This window comes from Siphateles boraxobius, unplaced genomic scaffold (assembly GCF_051911475.1).
Source record: "Siphateles boraxobius isolate OS27281-9 unplaced genomic scaffold, OSU_SipBor_1 26, whole genome shotgun sequence".
Taxonomy (NCBI): domain Eukaryota; kingdom Metazoa; phylum Chordata; class Actinopteri; order Cypriniformes; family Leuciscidae; genus Siphateles; species Siphateles boraxobius.
In genome coordinates, this window is record NW_027508876.1 from 19,812,875 (window position 1) to 19,829,663 (window position 16,789).

The following is a 16,789-nucleotide window of genomic DNA, read 5'->3' on the forward strand; positions in this document are numbered from 1 at the left end:
ATTTAATTATACCGAACTACCCCCAAGTGCTGAATTACTACTTACACAGGTCAGTTTATTTGATGAATTAAACTTGTGAGGTAACGTAGCGCTGTTTCATTTGGTCTAAGGTTACAATATCATACTAAACAGCATTTGAGTGTGTTGAAAGTTATAATGTTATTCTGTTTGTTTGTTTCTATATGAGACTAGCAGTCTAGATCAACATTAGAATAAAATACTGATCATATTCTAACATTTTATCATGTTGAGCTATATAACATTGATTTGCTTTATGTATTTTTGCTCACCTGTCTAATAAAGTACATGCAAGAGTGGCGTCTCTGTCAAGTCCAAGTTAATCACGGACGTGGAGCTCTCGGAATCTTGAAAACGCAGCGCTGATATTGATCCTCGTTTTAGTTCTCCTTTTGTCCCAAAGTCTGGTTGCCTTGGTCCATAATGTTTGAACGAAACAGCAACAGCGTGTCGCTAGACGTTACGTACAACACAGTTGTCCACGTCTGCCGCCATGGTTACTATGGCAGTACTAGCGGAAACCAGGGATAACGCGGATATTACGTCATTGACAAGCGACAAGTGAACAGGGATGGCCACTTTTTAAAATTGCGAATTTCTATGAATTTACAAATTCTTGGAAACATTTAGGATAATGGAAGCACACAATTGAAAGAAATATATAACACTGTGCGAGTGGTTTTTGGATATTTTGATACAAAATTCTAGGGCTGAAACGATTCATCGAGTTACTCGATTAACTCGATTACAAAAATTCCTCGAGGCAAAAACTCTGCCTCGAATCCTCGTTAAATTCCTATGACGCGCACTATACGAGCAGGGATCACACCATAGTTCGTGATCCATTTTGAATTTAGTTGGCGCGATGGCGGAGAGTAAAGATGTCAAACTTACAAACTTAAAAAGGACAACAAGGTGCAATGTGTCTACTGCTAAGTAGACCTGGCATACCACAACAGTTCGACTTCAATGATTCAGCATCTGAAACGAAAACATCCACTCCATGCTGTTTCACCAAGCGTCGCTGAAACAAGGTAACGTAGCTTGCTTTCTGTACACCTAAAGACTTTGAAAAGATTTAGAAAATACTTTATAAGATTATCAGCTCACATCTAAAGACTTGGGTTCACAGTTTTTAGTCTCAGACTAAAGACTTGCGATAATATCAAACATGTTTGATATGAAAGACTAGAGAAAGACTGGCATAAATCGGGTCGCCGACTGCAGATTATCACCTCACATTTAACGATCGAGACGACGGGAGCGCGCCGAGACTCCAGTAAGATTCCTAAAGACTGCCGGTCTTTAGTCTGGGACTGTGAAAATCCTTTGGTGTACGCCCGGCATAAAGGTGATGATACTCAGGGCAACTTTTTGAGCAATGTTGCTGGGCAATGTTGCCGTCAACGGGCAACCAGGTGAGACACAGGGCCCACGACCAATCTAAATTATCCAGATAGAAATGTATTGCCCATTTTCAAGGGGAAAGTGCCCAAGCAACATTGGCTCTGCAAGATTGCCCAGCAACATTGCTCAAAAAGTTGCCCTGTGTATCATCAACTTAAGCCTATACATTGATGTTTGCTGATTTTAATCCCATACTGTATTTGTAGCGATGTCGTGATGCGGTTTGACTAGGTATGATTTTTAGCTTTGATGTTTTTAAGTAGTAAACGTATTAACGTTCAATTGCAAGAGAGTAGGCTATAGCCTAAAAAAAGAACCCCTTCACACACACACACACACACACGCGTGCGCGCGCGCATGCACCCTTGTCTCTCTCACGCGCCAGTCAGACCAATTGCGGCAATGCATCACATATGCTTAAACTTTTATGTAGCCACGCAACAATCATTTCAGCATGCATTCGCTGTATACACCGGGACGTGATGGAGGAACAAATATTGTATTGCAGTCTTTGCGAAACCTTGTTTGTATGTGACGTCTGCCAAATAGTTACAGACAACAACAAAAAATGAAACTCCCCAGCCTGCTTCTCAAAAATCCACTCGTACTTTTGGGGAGTTTGTATTCATAGTTTTACAAGTTATAAATGTTTTACAGTAAGTTGACTTAACTGTATTGTTATATAATTGTTGGCACTGGCACTTATTAACACTAAATGGGTAAAAATTGCAATAAAGGCTTAGTTTTGGAGCCAAGTGTTGGGAGTTGGAATAAATACCTGTTTTTTTGTGAGAAATAAAAGCCAAATGCTTGATCATTTTACAGCCACATAATTTTTGTTATGCATTATTTGTTTTGGTTGTTTAAAAACACACAAAAAAATTGTATCCGATTAATCGGTTAATTGATCGAATAAGTGCTAGATTAATCGATTACAAAAAGAATCGATAGCTGCAGCCCTACAAAATTCTTACATATTGTACATTTAACATGCTATAAAAAATTATCTGTAGGGTATTTTGAGCTGAAATTTCAGACACATTCTGGGGACATCATAGATTAAAATTAGGCTATATCTTGTGAATAGGGGCATAATATGTCATCTTTAAAGAATATGATATTTGATGCATCTCTAAATGATCGATATGATAAAAATTGCACCCATATTTAATATGCAGATATCTTCCTGTACTGTATAAAATCTCAACTCATTATATTTTGTTGCTTTTTTTTAGTTTTACTTACTCCCGAAAATTGAGTTTTTTTTTTTTTGTCAAGTCAAATACATCAGTTGGATAAACACAGTCAATTAAGTTTAGGTGACTACAATAATTTTTGTTTGTTTTTAGAAATAACCATTTTAAAGACATATACAGTTTTTGCCATCTTCAAATTTGAGATTTCCTATTTGATTTGTTTGTTTGTTTGTTTGTTTTGCTAGCCGTCTAAAAATAAGCAGCATTGTTTCTCTGAAGGTGGATAAATAGTTGTTCTGTGAATCATATTCTTTTATAAAATCATGTACAATCCTGTCTGCTAAGTCATCTAGGTACCCATGTGAAAGCAGACAGCTTGTGATGGATGTCTTTAATTATGCAGCATTTTTATAAGGCTCACATTTGCTTTCGCATGAGTCACTTCTCAGATGCTACTGTCCCCCTGTTTGTGATCTATTGTTCTCGTATTTCTCACATACATATTAGAAAATCTAATTTTAATGCCAGAAAGTCATGGAAGATCATTCATGTTTATCTATATGTTCTTAAAATATGTTTACATAGAACTTAGTTGATCCTTATGTTTTTAAAATGACTGTTGTCACTGGCTTACAGCTCCATGAAATGTTTTAAACCAATGCATTTAATAAGCTTTGGCATCATCTAAAAAAAAAAAAGACAAAAAAGTCTGCCGGCCCAACTCGGAGGTTGCCATGGAAAGACAGAAGACGGCTCTTGGAAAACCTTCAAAGGAAGTGGTGCAGGGAAAGACATTTGTTCTCATACCACCATTTTTTAGGCATGGAAAAAGTCTGGAAAAGTCCCTGTTTAAATTACCTTATTTCAAAAGAATGGCAATTCCATTTAGAAAAAAAACATTTATTTGAAAAGGGCTATCAGCGTCAACAGCAGCTCTACTGTAGCCCATGTCTTTTTCTTGTTTATCTTTTTATTTATGCTATTTTGTTGTGGTTTGTGTGCATCTGTGTTTTATTGTAGTTGTTCTTATAGTCAATAATTTAAGTATTCTGATTGTATTTTTAGTTCTTCTACGAAGAATACATTATTAGAAGCACTAAATACTTTAAATTATGGGGACTGGACTTGTTTGAGATTTCACTGCCAAATGGGACGACATTTAACAGAACACACAAAGAGCCAACTTTTGTTTCGCTGCATGTAACACTTAATTACAAGTGGGGAACTCAGGCAAGATGGCGCCGGTGCTAATGGCATGCCGTCTCTCTGTCCTTTCCTGTTTGTTTTTTATGGTTGTTTTATTAACAAAATTGTTTATACACAACGCTACCTCTGCACTGATCTATGATCGTTATACACTTTTAAATATTCAAAGCTCATATGAGAAATATTTTGAAGTTGGAAGAGGTGAGTTGCGCCCCCAAATCACTAAGCCGCCGCTGATTATTCCCTCCTGGCTGAAACGCGAGCCCTGGCCTCCCCTGGAAAAGAAGTGGCGCCGTCGTGGAAAGCGGGGAGGAAAGTTGGTGAAACTTAAAGCATACCTGATCTCTCGCCCGAGAGCGCCTTGCCCAGCTGATGTGCTACTGTGGGGGTGGAGTGGCGAACGGGTGCTGTGTCGGCGTTCAGGGGGAGTGATGCCGCGATGGGTGCGGCCCGTCGGACTGGCAGAGCCCGTGATGACACGTCCGTGGGATGCCCTGCGTCCCTACCGTAGGGGAGCCAATCTGCGGAATCTTAGCCTTGTACCACTTGGCCTGCAGCAGTCTAACGGCATCTCAGTGGACGATGTGAGACCAGAAATCAGATTGGCGTTGATAAACGTCCGTTCTTTGAGAAATAAGACTTTTATTTTAAATGAGTTCATTAGAGCTCGAAACTTAGATTCTCTTACGAGAGGTTCTCTCGTATTGCGTAAGTTTAGCTTACGCTACGGGAAAGATTCATCTTCTCGAGATATTGAAGCCAAAAAATTATCTTTAATTTTGTATTAATTGTCAACGCAGTGCAGCAGCTAGCAGACCTAGAGCAGGCCATCTCGCGTGCTCATTGGCTGCCCTGCGGGCAACTGCTGCAGCCTACCAGTGAGCCCGGCGTGACGTCACGCCCAATTAAGGGTGCCCGTGCCTCCATAGCGCCATAGCCCGCCAGAATGGGCGTGGCTTAGCGTATAAAAGTAGGGGCTGTAGGCTGAATTCCCTGATTTTTCGATGGGAATTCAGCCACCGCCGGGAATTCAGCCAGAATTCGGCCACCGCCGCCATCGAACAGCGAACAGCCAGCTTAGGACAGCGCTGAGGAAGCCGTACGTCTTCGCCACCTTCAGCCATCCGTGCGAGCTACGTTATCCGGCGACGTATCCTTTTGCCTTGCTATATATATTCTAAAAGAGCAGCGAGCGTCTTTTTAAAGATGCCTCGCACTTCCTGCGGCTCGTGTGGAGCCCCGCTCAGCGCCGGAGACCGCCACATGATCTGCGCTCTCTGCCTGGGCCTGGAACACGCAGAGCTCGCCCTTGTGTCCGGGGGCTGCGAGCTCTGTGAGGAGCTTCCGCTGTCGACCCTGCGGGCTCGACTCGAGGCCTTCAACACCGCAGCAGTCACTCCGCCCTCTGTCGGACCGCGCAGGAAGAAGCGCCGTTCCCTGAGACAGCCGGAACCTGTGGCCACAGCGACGCGCTCGCTGCAGAACCTCCCTCGAGCCTCGCTTTCGCCTTCCCCGCCTCTCCTCACCGACGCGCAGCTGCCGCTTACGAGCCTCACTGCCGTCGCTTCGGAGGATGAGGCCGAGGAACACGCCAAAAGAGACCGCACACGCGCTCACGCTTACAGGAAGCTTTTCCGCCCGGAGCGCTGCTCGCGCGTCAAGTGAAAAAAGAATGTTCCCCATCCCTTATGATTGGGACATCTCACATAAATCAGCCGGTTCGGCTTTCAGCGAGCAGCCATTGCCCAGAACCGAGAGCGCGCGCGCCGCGCTTTCGGCTCCGGTTCAGTTTCACAAGCCCGCAAATGGCGCCGATCTAAACGCGGAGGCCATTCGCCCCCTAGCGGCTCACATAGCTGTGTGGGAAACTATCCCAGGGATTTCAGAATGGGTGCTGAGCACAATAAAAGAGGGCTATACACTTCAATTCATTCGCCGTCCCCCGCACTTTCAAGCCCGGACCGCGACGATAGTGAATGCGAAGAAATAGCAAAGCTGCTGTGCAAAGGGGCTATAGAAAAGGTACCGCCTTCTCTGAGCGAGTCAGGTTTTTACAGCCGATATTTTCTCGTACCCAAGAAGGACGGAGCCTTCAGACCTATCCTAGATCTGAGACATTTGAACAAAGTGCTTGCGAAAAGACCGTTCAAAATGCTTACGACCAGGAAAATCCTCGTGCACGTTCGCCTGAGGGACTGGTTTATTTCTCTAGATCTGAAGGATGCCTATTTTCAGATTCAGATAATACCCCGTCACAGGCAATTTCACAGAGATTCGCCTTCGACGGTCAGGTATATCAATACACCGTCCTGCCGTTCAGCCTGTCCCTAGCACCCCGTACATTTACGAAGTGCATGGACGCGTCGCTCGCCCCGGTCTTCGGCCAGTGGTCAGACAAAGAGAAGTGTTTTCACATAAACTGTCTGGAAATGATAGCGGTCGAGAACGCGCTGAAGCGCTTCCTCCCGTTCATACAGGACCAACATGTCTGTGGTATCCTATGTAAACCGTCAGGGCAGTGTCAGATCCAGAAATCTCTGCAATCTGACGGAACGCCTCCTTATTTGGTCTCAGATGCACCTGCGTTCGCTGAGGGCGGCGCATGTGCCTGGCCATTTGAACGACGGCCCAGACAAACTTTCCAGGGACAATGTTCCCCCAGGGGAATGGTCCCTGCACCCCCAAACGGTCCAGAAACTGTGGCGCCTATTCGGCAGAGCGGAAGCCGACCTATTTGCGTCAAAACACAACGCTCAATGCCCGACGTTCTTCTCGAAGTACGAGGATGCGCTGACCCTGGTTTGGCCCAGCCTCCCTCTATATGCTTTCCCTCCGGTCTCTCTGTTACCACAGGTGATCAAGAGAATCAGGGAAATGCGCCACTCGGTGCTCCTCATAGCCCCGCGTTGGGAGAATCAGATTTGGTTCCCAGAACTAGCACGGCTGTCACTTACAGCTCCGTGGCCGATTCCGGTGAGGGCAGATCTCCTCTCTCAGGCTCGCGGCGCGATCTGGCATCCCCATCCAGAGCGCTGGTCTCTGCACGCATTGTTGATCAACGGGTACTCGTTGCCCTTCCAGAAGGAGTGATGAACACGATCACGCAGTCTAGAGCTCCTTCCACGAGAAGGCTCTACGCGTCTAAATGGTCAGTGTTCTCCGGATGGTGCACCTACAGAGGTCTGGACCCACGGACATGCGGGGTGGCACATCTGCTCACCTTCCTACAAGAGCTGTTGGATAAGGGGAGGTCCCCATCCACGCTCAAAGTATACGTGGCGGCCGTGGCAGCGTTCGCAGAATCGACGCACGGCCAGTCACTGGGAAGACATGAGTTTGTCATCCGCTTCCTTAGAGGAGCTAGAAGGATGAACCTGCCGCACCCCCCGTCGGTTCCTATGTGGGATCTTTCATTGGTCATCGAGGCCCTGAAAGCCTTTCCATTTTAACCACTAGACTCCGTGGGGTTGAAATATCTATCACTGAAAACCGTCTTTCTGACTGCACTGTCGTCAGTAAAACGTGTGGGGGACCTGCATGCGCTGTCTGTCAGCGCGTCGTGTCTTGAGTTCGGGCCGAATGACTCTAAAGTCATCCTCAGACCTAGACATGGCTATGTTCCTAAAGTGATGGGCACTCCATTCAGAGCGCAAGTTATTTCGCTGTCAGCTCTGCCAGCATCTGACAGCGAAGGTGAGGAAAATCTCCTCTGCCCTGTCAGGACGCTGAGATTTTACATTACGCGCTCCGCCTCCTTCAGGCGTTCAGAACAGCTTTTTGTTTTGTTTGGTGGGCGCACCAAGGGTCTCGCCTCCTCGAAACGTAGCCTGTCCAGATGGATAATGGACGCTATAGCAGCTGCTTACGCGTCAAAAGGTCTGCAATGCCCTCTGGGCATCAGGGCTCATTCCACGAGAGGCGTGGCCTCGTCGTGGGCGTGGTCCAGTGGGATTTCTATCCATGACATATGTGTAGCGGGCTGGAGCTCTCCGTCTACCTTTGTCAGGTTTTATAACCTAGAAGTTCCTGCCTTGCAAGCTAAACTTCTGTCAGTTTGAAGCAGAGGTGTATTCTGCCCAGATCTTCCTGCTCAGATCATTCTCACGTGACTCAGCTCTCCTGGTTGAGCTGCACTAGTAGGGTGTGTGCCATGTGCCTGTACAGACCAGCGCGCTGCTCTGTATTCCCTATGTGCGCTTATGTACAAGTGATGGCCCGCGTGGCTGGCCAACTTATTTTTTCCACTTATGGGGTTCCCCTTAAAGTTCGGGGTCCCATGGTGGATGCTTGGCGCGCACGGCGTTGACAAAGTGTTCCTGTAGCGTTAGCTAAACTTACGCAGTACGAGAGAACCTCTCGTAAGAGAACGATACTCGGTTACTAACGTAAACTCGGTTCTCTCTAGAGAGGGAACGAGTATTGCGTAACCGGCCGTGCTCGCGCCACGAGCGACTTCGCTTCAATAGGCCTATTTCACAAAAATGGCCGCCAAGACCGGAAGTAGGGTAAACTATTTTCCGGTGAAAGCGCTAGCAGTTGCAGTTGGAGGACAAATGCGGAGACTAAAAGCGGTCCGTTTTAGCACCACTTTTTTTTTCTTTTTATATGCTTCCTTTGGGCTCAATCTTGCGTAAATAGCCTACAGAGTGTCATTCCACTGCTATGCAGACGACACACAGCTGTATATACCACTTAAGTCAAATGACTCCACTGCCATGGAAATATTGTTGGCATGTTTACATGAAGTCAAGCATGGATGTCTACAAATTTCCTGAGCCTTAATGAATCGAAAACAGAATTGATTCTTTTTGGTCCCTCTGACCTTGATAACACAGTTGAAACCGAGCTGGGTCCTCTAAGCCTGTTTAGAAAACAACATGTAAAACATCTGGGAATGATTTGTAATAGTGCACTTAAATTTGACAAACAGATAAATGAAATCGTTAGAACGAGTTTTTTTTAAATTGAGGATGATTTCAAAAATTAAGCCCTTTTTATCTCACAAAGATCTGGAAAAAATAATTAATGCATTTATCACCTCAAGATTAGACTATTGCAATGCGTTATATTATGGTGCCCAAAATAAAGTTCTAGATAGACTACAGATGGTCCAAAATGCGGCTGCAAGATTGCTGACAGGCACTCGCAAATTCGATCATATTAGTACTCCGATGTTAAAATTATTACATTGGTTGCCTGTCACTTTTAGGATTCATTTTAAAATTCTGCTATTTGTATTTAAATCTCTACATGGGTTAGCCCATGGGCGTAGGTTTGGTCTCAGCTTTGGTGGGGACATCCCGCCCCCGTTCTATTCTTAAAAAAAATGCATTAGATGAAACTGGGAAGGGTCATAAAACTTGCATATTGTTATCCTAGGTTTACTGCTTCTATTGTTCTCAATTGTAAGTCGCTTTGGATAAAAAGTGTCTGCTAAATAAATAAATGTAAATCTGTTGTGGTTTGATGCTATCTTTCCTGCATACAAAATGGTTAATTAATTTTGTAGTCTATCCTATGGCTAGCAAGTTTAACCCTCCTACCAGATATTGTTATTTGGATATTATCAATCAAATAATGATTCATTATATTTGAATAACCAACAGTGTTAACTTTTGCCTTTTTAACATTGCCAACATGTTTTTCTGCACATGTGTCTAGCTACACTCACAAATACATTACATAAACAGAATGTAGAAACGAAAAATGTCTCAGATGATCCACTGTTTATGACTGCAAGATTCTAAGTTAAGGTAGCCTAATTAACATTCAGTGACTTGCTAACGTAGCATTCTATCATGATAGCGCGACTTCTATGAGTCTATCCGTGCTGCACACCCCTAATTAATGCTCCTAACCTTGAAAGATTGCAGAAGCTAGGTTTAACTCTAACAATATCCTGGGTAACCAGGATCACCAGTTAATACTATTTTCCACAGTAGAATCTGCATTTGAAAGCCTGGTCAGTCATTACTGCTATTTATTTGTGTGGCTAGTTATTTTTGCCTACTTACACTCTGCTTTATGAAAAAGCTTCGTATGTCCCCTTTCTTCCTCTTGGGTGACATAGCTGAATATTAAAATGTTTTACTCTGGCCTTTGTATATGGCAGGCAGAGAGACAGCCCTGGTAACTTACCGTCGGCGTCGTCACGCACGCACGCACGCACACGCACGCACACACACACACACACACACACACACACACACACACCCCGCTCGCTGCCAGTGAGTGCAAGCACAGAAAGTAGTCCCGGCCAGCACGTGTAGCCTGCCTGTCAGATACCCCGCCGCCAATCAAATTACGGCGTATTTTGTACTGTCGTCGTCCTGGCCGTTGGAATCGATCCAAATAGCAGCGCAAAGATCCAAATAGCAGCGCAAAGATCCAAATGCAGAGCAAATATCAAAATAAATTTTGGTGGGGACAAATTTGTCATCTCAAAATATTGATTGGGACTAGTAGCTACCTAGCGTCCCCCCCTAAACCTACGCCCTTGGGTTAGCCCCATCTTATATTGCAGATCTAATACAGTAACAAAAGTCAATGAGATCGCTACGATCACAATGGGCTCTATGCACGATCGCTTCCGCGTTTTGTCTCAGCCCGCCCAGTTACATCCGGTGCTGCGTCAGAAGCCGGTTTTGCATTAGGTGGAGATAATGGCAAATTACACTCGCTGTTTACAAAAACTCCCTGCGGTTAACGTGAATGATGTTAGCAACACTGTTAGGCAGTTAGCTGTCACACATAAGAGTAAGAAAGAGAAGGGCTTTAAATTATATATTTCGACCTACATCGACAATTTTGAGGGTGAGTATTCTCTCATATCTTGCGAAATCCGACTAGTGAATCAGTTTCTAAAATCGTTGTCTCCGTTTCTGAGAAAATTAATTGTATTAAAGTTTTGCCGCTATACACTTCGCGCTATGCGGAAGTAAAGACACTGGCTGAGATCCTACCGGAAATACGTCAGCAGCGTTCGTGCATAGAGCGTAATACGAATAAAAAACGTCTAGTTGTTCCTCGGTCAAAGATGAAGACTAGAGGGGATCGCGCATTTGCGGTCACAGCCCCTAAACTATGGAACAGTTTACCTTTATATATTAGGGATCTTCCTACACTCAGTCATTTTAAAAGACATCTGAAAACATAATTTTTACGATAGCGTTCGATCAAGATAAGTGGGAAGGGTGCTAGTGTATTTTTTTTTTAATAAATATATGTTGTTGAATGTTTGTATGATGTTTATACTACTTATTTAGACATATGAATATATTTTTTTATTTGTCTTTTCGCTGCTCACTGTTTTACTGCTTGTACAGCACTATGGTCAACTGTGTTGTTTTATTCAGTGCTTTATAAATAAATTTGAATTTGAAAATTTGAATTTGATTTAGGTTGCGAATTCTCAATTTATGGAGGTAACCGTAGCAACAATAGGCCATTTGAGCAATTTCTTAATAATAATAATAATAATAAATATATATTGATAATTTAGTATACAATTATCACGAGAGAAAAAACATGTACTCTGTGTTTTGATTCTGTCTAACGGTTTTTATTGGGGACACATTTTTTCACATTATACTGGGATTTTAGACACTCCTCTTTTGCATTGATCTCCAGATTATTGAGGTTGGAAGGCTTCCTTGCCATCACTCTGGTCTTCAGTTCTCCACAAATTCACAAATGAACTGGTTTGGCCACTCCAAAACGTTGATATTGTTCTCGATGACTACAATTTCTAGTGTATTTTTGATCATTTTCTTGTTGGAAGGTCCACTGCAGTGGTTAAAGTGGGATTTGGCAGGTGGGGGAAAACTCAAATTTTGCGTAGGTGCAACAGGGAAAAATGACTCACCGTGGGACAACGTATTGAGTATCGTGGTACAGCAATACTTTTGGGGAGAAGACTGTCACTGTGGCAAGTATCACAATACTTATTTACTTGATATTTTAATGGCTTTATTTTTGACCATCTACACAGATATGATGACGATGCTATGTTAAAATTGCTGAACACCACAATATGGAACACAACCTTGTTTTATATTGTAAATTAAAACACAAAAATGGAATGTCCAAAACTACAAATTTAACACACCAAAACTGCTGAAGACAACTATAACAGAAATAAATCACAACCACAATTATGGAAATTGGAAATTTGACATTAGCCTGCTTCACCTTTGACTTTTAACTCCACTGCAAAATCCACTTGCTTTGGCTAGAACAGATCATTTTCATCTGTGTCAGTGAAGAAAGTAAACATAGGCTCAACTGATATTTATACGTTTTATGAATCATTTTCTTAAATAAGTTAATTTACTCAAGGCTACCAATAGGAACCTTCTACAAGCTTTGGAATTTGAAAACATTTGATTTTAAATGTTAAAAGTGATTTTAAATACAAATTATAGGCTACGTTTTACGCAGTTGGTGGAACCCCTGACTGCGGCCCCAGGTCATGTTTTTCTGCAGACTGAGTCTTCTTTTTTTATGGCATTTACTTTTACAGTAGTTACATGGTTGCGTGAATCGTTGGCTGAAAGACACCCCCAAAGCATTATGTTCCCACCACCATGCTTGGCCGTAGGGATGATGTTCTTAGGGTTGAATGCTTCTCTTTTTTCCAAACAAAACCCACTAAATGTTTGTCTTGTCAGACCACAGAATCGATTACCAGCTTTTATGTGCCCGTCTTGAATAAATGGAGTCCTCCTTGGTCTTTGTCCATGGAGGCCAGCCTTGTGAAACTCTTTCAAATAATGCTTTACACAGTGGCCACTGGTACTTGAAAACATAGACATAATAAATACATAGTCGCCCTATTGGGCGCTTTGGAATGTTGCTGCGATAAGTCAACACGTCCGCCATTTTGCTGAGGGCAAGACTGCGGTGTAAACAAATGCAAGTAAACGGGTGAGCTGCGGTTTTCCTGGATAAAAACAATAATAACGTTTACATTTATCAACCAATTTCAGTGGATTGTACGTGGTGTACGTTACTATTACTAATTATATAACGACCAAATACAACCTGAAAAAAAATGTCAGTCTTGTTTGTGAAAGGTAATTCCCCAAAACCTGTTTTCAATTGTGTGGCGATTTGTACAGCCCCAAGCAGCACACGAAGCAGGCATTTTTCTCAATTCCCGTAATGAGAGGTATGGGAAAGTTGCCCTCCGCAATATGGCGGCGACGTTGTATGCTCCAGCGGCCAATAGGGCGTCTATGTATTTATTATGTCTATGCTTGAAAACATCTGCTCACGGTGGCTTTCGTCGGGTTCGCGTTTACGTCACAGGCATGTGCCAGTACAGGAAAATAACGACCAACATGTCGGATTATTTCCTATAGGGCAACGTGTTTTTTTAGCACAAATCACACACCGCGGTAATTCAGGAGAAAAAAATCTCCAAATGCTCCACGTGAAACTGCGGTCTTCCGACCTTTTACTATCGTGTCAATTGATTTTCATTAATATGCGCGAAAGGAGAGAAAGCAACACAGCCCTCGTGTTGTTTGAAGACGTGAGAGTGCGCGCCCGCGGCCGGTGCGTTCTCTCTCTCTCTCTCTGCTCGTTTGCGCCCTGTCAAGAGCAGCAGTCATTCTATTCTACATCACTCACCGATCAAAAAAGGCTTTGCGGGACAAAAATTTGCTTTGGCAACCGCCAAAAAAATTCAATGCAGGAAAACCCCTGTTATTATGTCGAAATAAGGAGATGTTATATTGAAATAACGACTTAATATCTTGAAATAACAAGATAAGTTTTCTTTTTTCTTCACCATGCGGCTTCCATAGAATACAGCCTGAATATAATTGATTCCAGACATTATGTTTGGGGGTGCTATCGGGGTGCTTTGGTCTTTCTTGGGGGTGCTGAAGCACCTGCTAGCCCCTCCCTAGCGCCGCCCATGCCAGTACAGAACCGAGAACTGTTTATTTTGGTGACGTTCGATACGGAGAACCGATGATCGAGCTGGAGATACTGCGCATGCGTGATAGCACATCTCTAAACAGAACTTTCTTTCGGCCAACTGATAATGTGCTGATTAGCCTACATGAGCACGCAGCACAATCGAACCGAGTGGTCCGAATTCGTCGAAATGTAAGTTTATTTAATAACAAATAAAATGATGAAGACCATTCATGCACTTTATACCTTTAAGACATGTAAAACTGCGTTTGCACACATTACCTGTAGGCTACAGGGTTGGTTTGCAAAACGTAAATGTAAGAAACTTATACAAGATGATTATGACGATGAGTACTATTAATTTAACTGAATTGATTACAAATGCCTTTATTTGAATGTATTTTAACGGCCGGGATGATAGAATTGACGTCATTACGTGATGACATAAAATAACTGGTGAACCGGTTTTTTTAACCGGTTCATTGAAACGAATGCTGCGTCCCAATTCGCATACTATCCGTCCTAAATAGTATTCGAAAATAGAATTAGTACGTCCCAAATCGTAGTATGTTGAAATGAGTGTTCCAAAGATACCCGGATGGTCTACTATTTCCGGTCAGAATCCGAAGTGCAGATGATGCACACTCTAACGGCTAATATTGCCCACAACCCATCGCGCGTTGGACGAGGATTCGGTTAGAACCACAAACACGAGTGAAAAGTATTAAAAAACAACAGACATGGACGACGCGCGAGTCTGGCGTTTATGTAGAGAGGTATAGATAAAGAGATTTGAGTGATTAATTATCAGTATAACCTGACGAAAATGTATTTATTCAACGTTGTCTACATTATATTGCATCTGCAGCAGGCAGCACTGTGAACTTAGGAAAGATATGTTTAGCCATTACCTTTTAAATGCATCATTATATTCAAATTGCAAACACATCAGGAGAGTATCCGCACGAAAGACCCACGACTGGCAGATGAACGTGCTCTCCGAAACGGTAGGAAATCAAATTAGATTGAATGGAGGATTTTAACTGTGACGAGGTGATTGACAGGGCAGTTTACGGTGACAGGATGCACGCGACAGATCTGTCCGTTAAAGATGACGTGATAGTATGTCCCAAAGCTTGCCTACTCTTTTGCTACACACTCAAAAGTATGTACTTTTTCTTCACAAAAAGAGTACATACTTTTAGGTCGTAGTATAAGTAGGCGAATTGGGACGCAGCAGAACTGTCCGAAAGAACCGGTTAGCGGAAAAGAACTGGACTTCCCATCACCACTATGATGTGTGATTGGACAATGGCCGTTTTGGGGGAGGGGCAGGCGAAAAGTCAATTCACTGTTCAATAACCGCATAACTCCATTTGAGCTTGATTTTGGTAAAATGTTAATAATTTCATGAGTTCACACTTACATCAGTTAAACATAGTAAATATTATGCATATTTGGCGTGCTGTCCGAGGGGAGGGCTCCGACCTCGGAATTTTGCCCGAACCCAGAGTAGCCTACTCCCCCCGTTGTTGTAAGTGTATTTAGGACTAACGTTAACGTTAGAAGTGAGGAGATGGGGTGGTGGAGGGATGCCGTTAAACTGTCAACGAACGGGGGTAAGTTTGCTGTTTACACACCTCTTAACTCGTGCTCCACTCTTGTCTAATTAAGTTTGATTATCTGAGTGTGCTCCACGTGTGTTTAATTAGGTGTAATTATCTGAACGTGCTCCTCCCGAACTTTGTAAATAAAACATCATATAGTGACACGTGCTAGTATCTGACCATAAATGCATTTATTAGGTTATTTGCTGTTTTGTAACTTTGAACTTGAAAGTTTTTTCTTTTTTGTTCTGATAATTTAACATGCAGTTTTACTTAATACGATTTGCCCACCCTGTTTTATGAAGGCCCACCCGTTTGAACATTTCTGGCATCGCCACTGGTGCCTCCCCAGACTGGTTTTTGGTCCTTGGCCATGCACCCTTATAAAACTTTCCTGGCTGCGCCACTGATTGGCGTCACTTTTTAACTTTTATATAATTTAAAAAGATTGAACCTCTCAAGCTTGCTCTCTGAAAATATGATTTATGTCCTGTAGTTGACTTACAATAAATGGTTTGTTTTGCGATAGGTGTGAATGGAAGTTCTTGCACTGCATGTTGTGCGCAATAAATAAAATAAAAAAATAATATATATATATATATATATATATATATATATATATATATATATATATATATATATATTGACATTATTGATAGATAGCCTAATTACTATAGGCCTCGTGTTAGTCACGCACTTGACGTCTTCCGACGATATAATGCGATCAAACCAGAATGACACTAGCTGTCACCAGCCGTCATGTGGAAACCGGGAAGGCCCCTCCTTTCGGTAACTCGTCCTCTCCGCTCGGTCCGAACTCACACGGAGCTTGGCTTGAAGAGGTAGTCCAGTCATACAGAGAGAAAACGAAAGCGATGAGATCCACCAGTGACGGAAGTTGAATTCGCCTGGACTATGAGCGTTTTAATGACTGATAGAAGAGGAAAGCATTCGAGTTTTTTTAATCAACTTACCATCAGTTTGATTCACGTGAAAAATCAATATGGGAAAACATGGATTTCCATCTATCCATTTTGATACGAGTTTGCAGTGACGGCTTCGGTCTGAATGTGAATATGGCTAAAAAATGACCAATGGTAAGTTCACGCAAAGCAAACGTTGACCAAAGTGTCCCAGTCCCGTCTCAGTGTAGCATGGGGAAACGAGCAGAATAATGCATTAGCCTACTCTTACCTTCACGCGCACTGAGTGTCTGCGGCTGGCTTTTGAGCCGGACTACAGGAAAAGCTTGTATTTATAGCTATCGTTACTTGGGGATTCCCGGTGATTATAACCAACAATCAAAACGAAACTCGCAAGTGATTTACAAGAAAGCATGTTTATTACGAAAGTGAATGTTCACTGAGGGCTTATTCTTGTGGAAATCCAAAAGTCAGTAAAAAATGATCTGTCAGAAGTAATGACTGTTTC